General features: G+C 40.3%; 1 long non-coding RNA gene across 1 annotated transcript; it reads right to left on the bottom strand.

The window, feature by feature from the left end:
• Positions 1-11,078: 11,078 nt before the first annotated feature.
• On the bottom strand, positions 11,079-13,789 carry LOC121672052. Its single transcript, XR_006018749.1, has 4 exons — positions 13,708-13,789; positions 12,679-12,747; positions 11,859-11,963; positions 11,079-11,294 (listed from the first exon to the last, which is right to left on the bottom strand). It is a non-coding gene; the product is annotated as an uncharacterized LOC121672052 (long non-coding RNA).
• Between the last annotated feature and the right edge of the window lie 851 nt (positions 13,790-14,640).

Here is a 14,640-nt window from a genome sequence, read left to right as displayed (position 1 = left end):
GAAGGATTCTCGGTCAGCCCAGGCAAGGTGTTCAATTGCCGAATGCCCTCTGCCTCCACAGCAGCTATTCCAAAGGCCCACCTGAGTCCCTTTGGGTCTTTGAAATACCCACTCTGGAGAAAGTCTATGCCCAGAATACATGGGGCCTCTGGGCCAGTCACAATAGGATGTTTCTTTCACTCTTGTTCAGTTAGGCTCACACAGGCTTCAAGCAGTGACAGCTGCTGCAATCCCCCTGTCACTCCAGAAATAGAAACCGGTTCTGCCCCCACGTGTCTCGATGGAATCAAAGTGCACTGTGTGCCCGTGTCAACCAAGGCTTCGTATTTCTGTGGTTCTGATGTGCCAGGCCATCGGACCCACACTGTCCAAAAGACACGATTTTCCCTGGCCTCTGCCTGGCTAGAGGCAGGGACCCTCTAGTCCTGGTTATCATTTGAACCTTGAGCTGTTTCCCTTCTGGTGGAACTCCCTCTCTCAGCATTACCATCCTTCAATTCACGCACCTGTGCTGCCAGGACAGAAGTTGGTTTTCCATCCCACCTCCTCATGTCTTCCCCACTGTCACACAGGAAGAACCGCAGTTCAGCTCTTGGGGTGTACCCTCTCTCCCTAGCCGTGGGACGTCTGCTTCTGATAACAGGGCCTCTGGTCTGCACGGATGCGATTTGGAGAAGGCCCTCTTTCAGCTCCTTCCTGAGTTTCTGATGAGTCTTGTCCATCCTATCTTCCACCCTCTGTATGGTCTCTGACAGACTCTTTTCCACAGCTGCGTTTCTTGCTTGTGTTGGGCCGTGCACAGTGTCTGCATACACCCGGAACCTCCTCACCGTAGAACTCATTGTCTCATCCCCATATCACTGGTGTACATTTTACCATGTCAGGGCTCCTAATTGCTTGGTCACCTGAGAATATGATCTCTATCACTGCCAGTTCTCTCAGGCATTGAATCCCTTGTTCCATGGTTTTCTAGGGGTTTAGCTGCAGCTGGAGATCTTTCCAGCACGGGTATCTTTCCTTCACACTTCTTAAGAGCCATGTCCAGAGACTGAGAGCTTCAGGGCCCCTTGTCATCCCTTGGTCAATGCTTAGGTCACGTGACAGGGATCCCAAATGCCTCACTTCAGTGCCATCCAGAACTGTACCATTGCCTGCAGCATCCCAGATTTGGACCATCCAACTTAATATAGTTTCATCAGGCCATCGGGTGTAATCTTTCCTCAGGGTACAAAGGCTCTCTATGGACAGGGACTCAGTGATGATTTCAGGTTCAGATTCCTCTGCTGGCTGTGAAGGTCCTGGCTGCCCTTCATTATCCACTGAGCAAATGGATTTGGCTTTGTGTTTCTTTCGCTGGGCAGGGGCAATCGTTATTGGTTTAGGCTCCCCATCTGCTTTAGCTGCAGCCAGAGTGATGGGGGTGTCTGCCGGCTTATTCTCCTGCTCCTCTGGCTGTATCTTCTGCCCTACAGTATCTAGCAGGATGCGGTAAGCGTTAGCCAGGACCCAGCACATGGCAATGAGCTTTTTCTTTTCATCAGCGTTGTTATTGCAGCTTTCCTTCAGATACTTCCTCACCTCAGCTGGATTCTGAATTCATTCAGGGGGAAAATTCCAGGCTACTGGGTCAGAAAACTGCTTCAGTGTCTGGCCTATGTCCTCCCATACCCCACACCACTTAGGATTTTCCACAGCTGGGGCAGGTGTCTGGGCAACCCCTCGGGAAATCTCAGCCCTTATTTTAGACAAGCTAGAGACCACATAGAGGAACCCTGCTAGATAACATCTGTAAAAAGTGGTATCTTTAACATCCAGGGGAAACTGGACACTTTGAAAAGGTGACGTGCCAGATCTGAAGGGGAAGAAGGAGATGAAGGGCTGGGAAATATCATCCCCTACTTTACCCCTAACAAACTGGGTGTAATTGCTAATACATTCCAAAAGGAAACTACCAGGGCCAGGATGGAAAAACAACATAACATACACATTCTCAATGGTTTCCATTACTTCAGACAAACTTCGAGAAATCACTAACACCAAGCATATTAAAATGGCAGTCCTGATTCTTATTCCTGACTTATAAAAGGTGTAAGCCAGGGACCCGACTGCCCATAGCTGTGGACATGTACTTATGGTTAGGTTCCACAGAAAAACTATTAAATCAAACAGCGTGGTCTTACTGCTGTGAACTCACTACAAAAGTTATTCAAACCAAAATGGTTTGTTTTGGTTTTTTTTTTTCCATTTCCACATGCCCCTTAAGTTGGGTGCCAAATTTATGTCTCGGTTTCTGAGACAAAACTTCAGGAGGAAACACTCCGGAGTGAGTGTCTCCTCCAAAGGGAAAAGGGCCTCCCCTTTTCTGCCACCAATAAGGCAAGTGGGTCACAAGAAGTGCAAGTGGGAAAAAAGAAACCGAACTGTTTATTAACACCAAACAAAACAGGGTAGAACAGAAAAAAAACCTCAAAATACAACAAGTTCCCAGAGACGGAACAAACACATGGGCTCAGACCAGCCGGGGCCACTCCACAGGCCCGCCGGGGCCACACGCAGGCTCCCCGGACTGGCGAGGAGGGAAGGGAGGCAGTGAGGCAAGGGGGGGCAAGGGAAGGGAAAAAGAACAAGAAAAAAAACCAACAGAACCTTTCTCCTGGTAGCCAGAACACAAAAGAAACCCAAAGAGCAGCACAGCACTCCCAGTGCACTCCCTCCCAAGCCCCAGAGACCCCCGAGCCGTTGGGCTGAACCGTTCAATGCCCCCTCGGGTCCATGGCTCTGACCCTGGCCCCAGGTCCATCCAGCGTCCTTGGGCATTGAGCGGACGGTTAAGTAATAAAGCGGCTTCATAACATCACCCCAGGACATTACGTAAACTTTTCTTAACCCCCTATGCAATTTTGATATCTAATGAACATTTGGTGAAGATTCTTAATAACTCTGAGGTGAGTAAACATGCTAAAACATCATCTTGCATTCTCCAGAAGTAAAATCTAAACCTCATCATTCTTTGAGAGGTAGATGAAATAATAAGAGGAACTATGTAACCTCTAATATAAATTTAGTGTTCTTTCTAGTTCTTTTATCCTCTTATTAACTGTGGTATAATGCATCGAGTCGTATTTTAAACAAATTATACCATAGGTAATGGAATTAATGAAGAGTACGTTCCCTTGTGTTTCTGTATGAAGATCCTATATCCTTTTCCTATTGCAATAGAATGGATTCTATCTGATCAGTTCTATCCCTGTGCCATAAGGCACTCACCATCATCTGAGCCATTGCCCTGATTTTTCTTCTCCATTCCTCTTCCTCCATCACTGAGAAAGGGGCAGCATTTTTTGTGGCCAGTTTGGAGGGGTTGCTTTGTCTTTTGGCCTGTCAGGAAACTTCTTCTCATTGACCACGCTGCAAGCCAAGCAGAATAGGTACCCAGTGTGTCCAGGTGACTCTTTTCTGCAGTGGTGTCATTAGCCTGGCTCGTCATCCTTCATCCAGCAGATGCTTTTCAAGAAATTTTTAAGGTAGTATCTGAAGACTGTATCTACCAGATACAGCGACCAGATTTTAGGGAGAAATCAATAGGTGGACAGGTGTCCTTGTGTAATCAAGTAAAAATTGTTACTTTGGAGACTTGGAGGTAAATTTGACTATAATTAGCAGAAGCCTTGAGGCACAGGCAGCTTAAGTGTGCCTGTGTTTTGTGAGCATCAGGGCAATCCCCATTTTACAGGGGGTAAAACTTCCCTCTTTACATTCCTTCCTTTTAATTTCCCTCTTCTGTACATTGCAGAAGGAACAGTAACAAAAAGGGGGGAAACGGGGTTTCCAGAGTTTCAAAGCTTTTCTGTGTAATGCTGCATTTCCCTTCACAGGGGAAATAAAACAGTCAGTTTTAAAGTGGAACTGAATCAGAATCAGAGTAAAATCTAAATAAAATTTGTGCATTAAGCTATGAAATACAGGCTCACAGCCTATAAACAGCCAGTCTTTATACTGAAATAAAGATAAAGAACTTTCTAAACAAGTGGCATTTCTCAAAGACACACACAGCCTTTGACTAAATTAGTGAAGTGGTAAGCTAAGAGTTAAAAAAGAAGCTGCTGTATTATTTTTATTTTTAAAAAGTCAAAGTGCACTTTAGGAGAGTGCTCCCATCAGCCTAAAAAATGAATATATGACAGATTATTGTCTAGCTAACAAGAGCTAAATGTTGCATCATATGTATAGGCATTCACTCTCTGTCATTCTTTTTAAAACATCTCAAATGAATTTTTGTCTTAATGTGCATAACCCAGTGTTTTTCCTTGAGGCACTCACAGCTCTTTTTTTCCTACTCTTGTGATTGCCACAAAGAGTAACAAATCTGAAAAGTATTGTAAAATTTAAAATTAAATATTTTTAATTGTCTGAATTCAGCATTGTCTATTCTTGTCTGAATTCAGCATTGTTTCTGGGAAACATACATGAAAATCTTCAGGCTTCATATAGAAAGGACTGGTTCAAGTGAGGCAGATATATAGGCTTATTTCTTGCCATGCAAATTCATTTTCTCTACAAGATGAACATCATCAATTACCTTCTTTAAAGTGATACATAGATATGTAAAATATCATGCCAAATAGGAAGCATTTGTTGTCTCCACTAGAAATTGCATTTGATTTCATTTTATTAAAGTGCTCAACTGATAAGCTTCACTTCGATGGATTTAGTTTAAGCTGTGAACTATTATTTTGTAAAATAGAGAACCTTGAAAAACTCCTGATGCAAATACACTTTATTTATAAAGTGTCTTCTGGGATATCACATGACTTACAGTGAGAATACCCAATTAATAAAATAGCTTTTCTCAGCAAGTATTTCTACAATAATGTCCATAAAGTACAGTGCCTGGCTAAAAGTATTCCAAGACAATCATAGCAATATGCTAAAGAGAACAAGCAGACCTCAAGCCAATATTGTCTCACTTTTTTTACTTCTTAATTTAATAAAAAGCTCTGAATACAGAGACTGATGGGTTTTCAAGTTCTGAGTGACAGGTTTTCAATTGATCTTGATGTTTTATAGCTCCCAACACTTGGGTAACTAAGCACCTTACAAACCAAACCAAAACAGAAACCTTAGGAGGTAAAGAGGAGTTATTACCCCCAGGCTGTAGAAACAGTGCCCAGAAGGAGAAGTGGCTTTGCCAGACTTCTGTCTTCTAGACAGGGGAAGTATGTGGCAGCATGTGGAGATCAGATCACAGAAATTCTGAAAAAGTGCATCCACTGCTGGGCCATACCACCCCTCCAGCAGGCCACAGTAATCCTTCAGCTGTCACTGGCTCACTGAAGATCATTTAATTCCTGTCCTTTCTGTGAAAAGTGTTGTGTACAGAGTCCTTATATTTTTGCAGTCCTGGAGTGTGCATTTTGGGGCTACCCTACATCCCCAGCAGCTGGCACAGTGCAGTCCTGCTCACTTGGCAGAACTGCCTTCATCACTGTTTTTGCACCTTCTTATCTTTCCCGGGCATGAGCATGATGCTAACATTATAGATGCTGTTAGCAGTTTAAAAGCTGAAAAAGTTAGAAGGAGACTGACCTGGTTTTCATTTAATTTAAGAAATCAAAGCACCTTATATAAGTCTGCTTCTGCAGGGTTTTGTTTGCCTTCACTGACATTTGTATGGATCTTCCCAGATGGGTATCTCCTAGCTTCAACCATGATGTGAAGAAGCACCTCAGCCTCATCTCCCATCTATCTTTGCTGTTTCCATTGAGGCTGCTGACCTGAAAACCAGCTGCCACTTCTGTAGTGCCTGCTGAGCAAATGTCTCCATGATGTATAAAGTATATTCATCCATAAAGTATGGAACTGTTGTGCCTAAATCTAACACTGCGAATCATTAGACATTCAACATCCTAGACCTAGTCACTGATGAATAAAAGAAAACGAGGTCAGGGCATGGAAGGCAGTCTCAGGGCTTCCCAATCAACTGCTTGATTTTACCTAATACATTGATCTACCTTACACTTTTTTGCATAAAATTTTATCAATGCAATTGTTCCTAATGAAAATATTAAATACGGTGCCAAACTCATGAGCCAGAGGGCTATTTTTTTCAAGTTTTGCATTACCTGCTAAGTAAGTTAATTAAGGCAAATGAAACTCTAGTGTCATAAAACAACGTCCTGTTCTAATTGAAGACAATGGCAAAACTGCCATTGACCTCCATGGGAACAGGTTCAGGCCCATAACTTTCATACATTGTATATTAAGCGACATAATCGGAAATACTATCTTCTCCTATTAAAATGAGATATAGATATAGCATGACAAGTAGCAGCACAGGGACTCTTCTGATTACTGTAATTAGAGGTTTTTAATGACAGGTTAGGTATGTTTAATATGCAATTCCACATTGCTGTTACATTATCAGATTCTATTCATGATCTTTACATATAGCATAACTGAATTCAGAGGCAGATGAAGGTTCCCGATATTTCAAATTCAGCAGTTTTGCTGATTTAGCACCTTCTGAAGCATGCACCATGTGGTGAACAAACACTGCAAGCAAAGATGTTTTCCTCTGAGGTTTGCCAGGGATTTAAAATTTTAACACTTTCCTACTCTCCTTACAGATAGAAAAAGTGTTGCTATGCAGATACAAAGAGCTGTGCAATCATTCTAATAGGTATAATTTCATTATCTCTGAGGAATTTAGGTATGGAGCCAACTCCATGTATTAGTTAATAACCAATCCATTACTTGATTAAGTGACTTACATGAAGAAAGCTTATCATCCACAGATTTGTCTGCTTGGAATTAAGTCATAACAAGATACTAAAAATATATGTTTTTCAGGTTTCAATATCTTACGTAAAAATCATTGTGCCAGATCACAATGAAATCTTCTGAAGAATAATAATATGGCTTAAAAATAGCAGATGCTGTAAAGGCATAAAACAATATAAAAATAACCTAAGGCACCACTAATTAAGCATGAGTCAGTGCTTCCAGTAAATTCATGGCAACTGCAAGCAACAGGAAAAGAACTGTCTATCTCAAAGCATTGCCAGCTTAGTGTATAAACTTGATCCAAAGGGGTTTAATGTCTCAGGTATTTAAGATTGCCAGTTCATATTCATATATACACTTGCCTTCTCTTGGGATTTTTCATTCTCCCCCCCACCTTACCTGTAGCTTCTTCAGAAAGTCATTACCATCTGATATAGTAATATTTAGAAATTATTATATGAGCTGGTATGTTTCTTTTCTTTCCATAGTGTTTGGAATGTATTTTGGCCAGGAAGCCTGAAGCTAAATACTCTGTCATTCATAAGCCATGCCAGGGATTCTTGGAAACACCTGCACCTTGCAGTTATGCAAATGCCTTTGAGATATGTCAGAACACTGTTTATTTGCACCATACCAACCACATGTCATCTGAATTAATTTTCACATTCTTGTCTTGATGGGACATGGCTCTGAATATAAAAATTGACACATGTGAGTGCAGTGTGGTTAAAGAGGTATTGATGCTTTGCCAAAATTATGCAACAGATCTTTGCTGGCCAGCAATACGATTAAACTAAGGTATCTTTGTGAGTTACATATTAACAGCACCAACGCACAAATATGTATATCCTTTCTCAGACATGCATCAAGAGATGAGTCCAAGAGTGATGTGAACGTGGTGAGAGTCAAAGATACAGCAGTACTAGAATAGTATCACAGTCTTGAATAAATGCAATACATCAATGCGTCCCAGCGCTGTCCTGCATAACAGCGAACACCTTGGGGTGAAAACCCCTGTGGACAGTTTCTTCACTCCTTTTTCAGCAATATCAGGTCACTTGGAGAGCAGAAATGAAGTGGAAGAAACCATGTTCACTTGTAGTCCTTCAAAACATCATTAACTTTTTCTTTAAAAGACTCAGTAACATAACAGCAGCAGCTGGTGCTCGAATCAGTATTAGAGAAGATTCAAACCTGTACCTCAGGAAGGCTGCAGCAAGATTTGTTAATCTCCTGTGTTGTGGCTTCATGAACATAGATCTGAAGGCTATATTACTCAAAGATTGTCCTTTTTCTCTCAATCTCTCTCTCCTCCATATTTAGTTTTCTTTTGGTTTTGTGACACTAGCAAAGTAAAGCACTCTGTAGATGACTTATCTGAAAGCAGGACTGTAGGAGGAGAACCTGATACGCACATTTTTGTACATTTCATGCCATATATTTATCTAAAAGGGGTGGGGATGGCATACTGGTAGGCATAGTGCTTTTATCACACAGATTGCTAGCTCCATCTCTCAGTTTTCTATAAAAGAAAGCAAATAATGGTGTCAAGCTCAACACTTGTTTCTACATGTTCCTAAATCAAAGAGGAAAGCTGGGAGACAGATGATGATTTGTTTTCACTGCAAGGAATATCTGGGTATGTCTGGGTGTTGCTTGCAAAAGCACACCACTTCTGAGGGATGTGGGAAGCCCTGCCAGCCCAGTAGCCTCTCTGGACAGGAGAAGCTATCAAGTAAGGGACTCCAGATCACATGGGGCTTGTGAATGCATGGAAGAGCAAACCTTTGATCTATTATTTCGCAGAAAATACTGCCTTCTTTCCAAATAAGTTGAGCTCTGGATCTACTTTGGTCTTGTGATTGACTTCTGAGGGAGGTTTTTTCTCACTCTGGCACGTATGAAAGCTCTTGCTGTTTTCTGTGTGGGTTCTCTTAGGTCTTAAAACTCACACTTCAGCCTCTCTACAGAATTTATAGAACCTCCTCTCCTATTCGTCTTCGTATTTTCATGAACTTTTAAATAATTGAAGTATCTGAGAAACATTTGCTCATTTCTAATGAGGTTTAAACCAGAAAGTTTCCAAGACAGTATTGGGTACAAACATAGATATACATGTATAAATGCATCGCACCAAAACCAGCATATTCTTGAGTGGCTTGGTTAAATTGACACGTTACAGATAGTAGCTGCCTGCAGGATGATGTCCAGTTCCAAGTTTGAAGCTGGACATATTCTCCTTAATTATAATAAAAATGTCACCTGGTTTTGTTACAGCTTCTGCCTGACCACGTTCTAATGTGCCCATGGCAAGGAAAATATTGCTTCCATTCCAATTGGCATAATGAGAAACTGTGTTTAATGTGTTGGCTTTAACACAGTATTTATCAGAACATTATCCTTTGAAATTGTCAGTTTATGGCATGATAATTAGATCTGGTACTTGAAACCTGTCAAGTAAAAGGAAGCTTTCTTCAATAATCATATTCCTTTTCACTTCACAGGTGGAGCCTAATAAAGTGAACTGCTAAAAAGTATTGGGGCTGTAGGAGGCTTGGCATTTCGGTCAGTGCAACAAAGACTGTATCCCAAGAACTTGCTCACATTGTTTTTCCATATACAAGCCTTCTTCATGAGTAAATCCTCTCTTACAAACTGGAACTATAGACTATTGAGCAATAAAGGATGGAGGGAAAGAACATGATAGTGTAACTAATAAATAATAAATGCATGGATAATAGCTAAATATTAGCAGGAAATCTTAAATATTTATTTCGGTGCAGTATCTGTTGTTGAGTGAGATATAGTCTGGCTTGGCCTAACCTGCAGAGCTGACTGTCCCAGCTCACAAGAGAGAGGCCTCTTCAGTGTAAGTTCCCTAAGCACTAAGATAAACTCTTAGAAGTAACAGGTGATGTGTTATTCCACCTCTGGAAATGGAAAGGTAAAAAGTTAATTAATTCTAAAATAAAGTCCATGCAGCAGATGTTGAGGGCATTGCACTACTGGCAATGATGACAGTTAAGGTAGTTAGACTGAAAATTACAAAATTATTTCTGAATATTAATTTGCTCAATAAATTGTTCCAATAAATAATCTTTAGACAAAACATGGTGAAAGAAAGCCTTCTTGAGGAGGTTAAGACTTTCAAAAGTTTAACTAATTCATTCCTTAATTCTGAATAGTAAGGCTAAGGAATAATACTGACGTTTTTCTATTGATACGTGGATTTTAGCATCACATCTTATTGTAAATTTTGTGACTTTGGGTATATTGTACATTTGATAGGCTGACAGTACATGAAGTATATTTTCCTTTTATTCATTTTTCTGAAACAAAAATATTAGAACTCTGAAGACTGGCAACATGGTATGTAATTTAAATTCCTTGCAATTTCTGTAGTTTTTTTAAAGGATGCATGCATTGATTCACTCCACATTTTAGGTTTAAATTATTGCCACAGCGATGGTTCACTTTAAAAATGTGATTAAGCAACTTCGATGACATTGACTTCCAACAAAAGTTAGGTTCTTAAGTGCTGAAAATACATCAGAAAAAAGTCTCAACCCATGCAACACTGATGGCAGCAACTGATTGCTATTTTTAAAAATCTCAGTCTAAACTTGAATGAGTGCCTAGGTAAACATTCAGAACTTGGTTCATAAACTAAACTATGGGAAATCTGTCCTGAAAAACACCAGGGGTTTTGCCTACTAATATGCCCAAAGGTGTGCCTGAAGTCATTAGGGAACAAAGACCTGTCGGAGAAACATTATGAAGATTAATAACTGTGCATACAAGATTGGAAAGGAGCAAGCAGAGGGCATATTTCTTCTTGCCTGTATCTACCTGGGACTGGGATGAAAAATAAATCAAATCCAGAAAGGTTTCTGAAGAGGTTTTAGAAAAAAATTTAGAGTCGTAGCAGGGCAAGGGTAGTCCCAGTATAAGTACAAACAACCTTTCTTCCTACCTCCTAGAACATTTGAGAGAAATAAGACCTCCTCTGAAAAGGAGGCTGATGGTAAGATACAAATGCAATATTATCATATTCATTTCAGTAACAGAATGAATTTTTCCTTGCTGGGATAACTGAGAAGTTTCCATTTTGAACATTTAGGCATGTAAGATGATGAGGTGCATTAGAATGTGTTATCTGGGTTTTGGCCATCTTGTTTGTTAAAAAAATAGTGTTTCTTAAACAATTCCCACTTCAGGAATGTTTTACATACCTATGTGTAAATGGAAAACCTAGAGGAAGGCTCATAGCTCCTTGTGTCTTTATCCCATTGACTTTTAAGACACTAGGCAATAAATAAATTAATACTTTGTTCTTACACCTAGAAGATAAACAATTACCACACACACATGCAGTACGGTGTGAGAAAGTGGAGTATCTTGGCAATTATTACAGAAAACACTTGAATTTCGTGTTCCAATGCATTATACCCTCTCATGTGGCTCATTTCTTGCTTGGAAGACTTAGCCCTCTGGGATGTACAGTAGAACTCCTGGAACAGAAAGGAAAAGAAAGAGATGTATGGATATAATGTGAGTCATGGATTGCACTTACTTGGTCTGAACTCTTTAAAATTGCTCAGGTCAGAAGTAACAGATAGAGGGAAATTGATTCTATCCGTTTAAAAGCAGTTTTTGTGAGTTACTGTAACAAACACTTGGCTGGTTTTATTCCTTTCATTAGAAACAATGGAAAGAAGTAGTATCTGCAGTTTACAGGGTCTTACTCTTCAGACCAAAGTCATCTAGAAGAGATCCAGAGTGGTTTTGGTTGTAACTGGCTGCAAACTATTGTGATGTGTGCATGCAAAGGGCAAAATAGAAGAATTTTTCCATATGCAGCTCATTTCATTGCGAAGTATAACTTCTTCTAACAAGCACCACCTTCTATCCACTGAAGGATTAATCAGACTGGTGCATATCGAAAGGATTTGACTCTGGCAGAAAACAGTCAAGGAGCCAGACATCAATTCTATTGGCAGACAGCTTTTTTGAAGCATTTGTCCACAGGGATAAATTCACCTTGGTTTGTAGAGGGAAATGCATGTAGCACATACCTTCTGTGCTTGAAGTGTTTGTCATTGTCTTTTAGTGAGGAATATGCCAGAGATGAGAAGATTTAGTTTTCATCAAAAGCTCTGCAGAACTGTCATCAGCAGAAGCTGTAGGGAAGACAAGATGGATCAAATGACATCCTTTGACACGGGCTTAATGCTCCCTTGACATGACAGCTAGTGGGGTGGGTCTGGTTTTGCAGCCAAGAGTATAATTCTTCTGAAAGATTAAAATAAATTTCAGTACAGGATTAGGGCAAATCAGATTTCACAACAGGTTAGAAATTTCCAGAAAGAAGTTCTTTCTTACTTTGTATTGCTTTCCCCTTGGCTTTTCTTTATTTCTGTCATTATAATGTCAGAATCCAGAAGTTAGATGGAGAGACTCAATACGAAATACCTCTACTCTCTATGGCGATCATGGCATTTGCCCTCACGAAGTCCACTTTAGCTGGCTTTTTCTCTTTTCACATTTCCAGACCCTCTAATTTTTTTTGGATTCTAGTCTGCCCTTTAACAATATCATCTTCTTTTTAGGACACCATTTTTCATTCTCTCCCTGCGTTATCCAAAGAAGTGGAAAGATCCACACCATTTGCTGAATGATATCTAAGCTCTCCAAGTGACCACTAATTTTAACACTGACTTATGGAAACAGTCTTAATGCTGAGTAGTGGTATTTGTGATACTGATAACATTTCTGAATGTCAGCTACAATCATTTGGCTCATAATTGGTTCTGATTACAACATTTATTTTCATCAGTTTCATTTTAGAACCTCTGTAGCATTAATAATAAAATGCACTGAATGTAAAAAGCATACCACTTTCTCTGCAGTGCTCCTGAGACGATTCTGTGGTGATCTTGGACATGAAAATATTCTGCTCCATTCCTGGACAGCAAGGAATATGTCGTAAGTAGTATATTTGTGACATCTTTCAACATCTTTAATAATTGATGCATTGTAGTATTATACAAGAAGCACAGGTGCTGTATAAGACAAGAGTCTTACAGCTGGAAATCAGTCTACAGGAGAAAAGCCTTCAAAATACAAACCTTTTACTGTCACCATGGACAGAATACTGGACATTCACAACACACAAATGTCCAGGTTATAAACTTGCAAGCTGAATTAATGTGGCAGTTAAATTTACTAGTCTGAAAGCTGTACTTGTAAAATATTTATGAATACATGTGGTTGTCACTGCAAAGAAACTGCACTGTCAGCTCAACTTCTCTCCCTAATTGTTTCTTCTCCCTGTCTTCCCCCCACTGGAATGTATTCCATGAAATTCAAAACATGAGCCTTACCTTATTTAAAAAATACCTACATGGTAGGCACAAAAGAAAAAAATAAGAGCCATATTCATGATATTTTGATCACTGTTTTATCCACTCATAAAGGTTTCAATTTGGTATACCTTAAGGGGAAATTAAATTCTTTTTCATGTCTGTATTTTCTTCAAATTAAAAAATGAACTGTGAAGAATGCTTTGAATTTTTTCCCCCAAAATTTAAACTTTTCAGTAAGTCATCCAGTGCACTGCTTTTACAAGTGCCCTAGATAGCTGCCTAACTGGGTTTTGTGGGAAAAGAGGGTTGAAAATTAGGCTGGAATGATTCAAAAATATGCTACATTCTTTAAATACGTATTGTACCTGTCCGTTTTCTTTGTCTCAAAGAGATCACAGCTTTCATATTTAAACAATGACTGATTCTATGTATATCTTGATCTTGTTTATGAACATTTCCATTCCTGTGAAATGTCCTCATGTACATTTTGCAGGGCTCAGGAGCTAAACAGACTAAACAAGAAAGGAAGCACAAGGAAGAAACCTTATTGTTTCCTTACCTGACTGCAAATTGACATCAGTGTGACTTTTCTTCAAGAGGTGTTCAGGGCTGTATCCTTTCTTAATGTAATATTGAATTGGGGCAGGGAGGAGGGGGGAAAAACAAGAAATTGAAGTGTTAATTCTGGTCTTCAAGTTGCTCAGTTGTGATTGTGTGCACACAACAAGTACGACCACATTTATTTAGCACTTTTACATCTTCAAACACTGCAGCCCGAAGTACCAGTGTAATGGTACTGAAACTTGGGGCCCAGGGTGAAGGGATTCTCAGGTGAGCTTGGAGTAGTAGCTGTGGTCCCTACCAGCTGCATGTCCAACATTTCATCATCTCCAACAATTAAATAGCTCCAAAGTCAGGGCTGATATTGCTAAAACCAGTGCACTTTTGCCAATACATGTCCTACTAAACAGAGCCCACACACCACCAGACTCAGCAGCCTCTGCACCAGCTAGACCATGGGGTCTAGCTGGAGGAGAAGTGCAAAGTCCTGCACTTCATAAAGGGCATTGCAGGGTTCTGCAGCTGAAGAGGAATAATTCCATGCACCAATTACACACTGGGGGCCACCACCCAGAAAGCAGCTTGGTGGTAAAGGATTTCACAATCCCTGTGGACACCATGCTGAACATGAGCCAGCAATGTGCCAGGGTGGCTACAAAGGCTAACAGCATCCTGGGTTGCATCAGGAAGATGATAACCAGCAGGTTAAGAAAGGTAATTATTTTCCTCTACTCAGAACCGATGAGACCACACCTGAAGTGCTGCGTCCAGTTCTGGGCTCCCCTGTACACGATTGACTTGAGCACACCGGAGCAAGTTCAGAAAGGGGCCATGAAGACAATTAAAGGAAAAGAGCATCTGATGTGCAAGGAGAGGCTGAAAGGGAGGATTTTTCAGATTGAAGAAATCTCAGGATGATCAAACACTAAAA

This window comes from Corvus kubaryi, unplaced genomic scaffold (genome assembly GCF_017639235.1).
Source record: "Corvus kubaryi isolate FWS band 111438036 unplaced genomic scaffold, C.kubaryi_AGA036_p1.0 37398, whole genome shotgun sequence".
Taxonomy (NCBI): Eukaryota; Metazoa; Chordata; class Aves; order Passeriformes; family Corvidae; genus Corvus; species Corvus kubaryi.
Note: the sequence above shows the minus strand (reverse complement) of the source record. Positions and strands in the feature narration are given on the sequence as shown.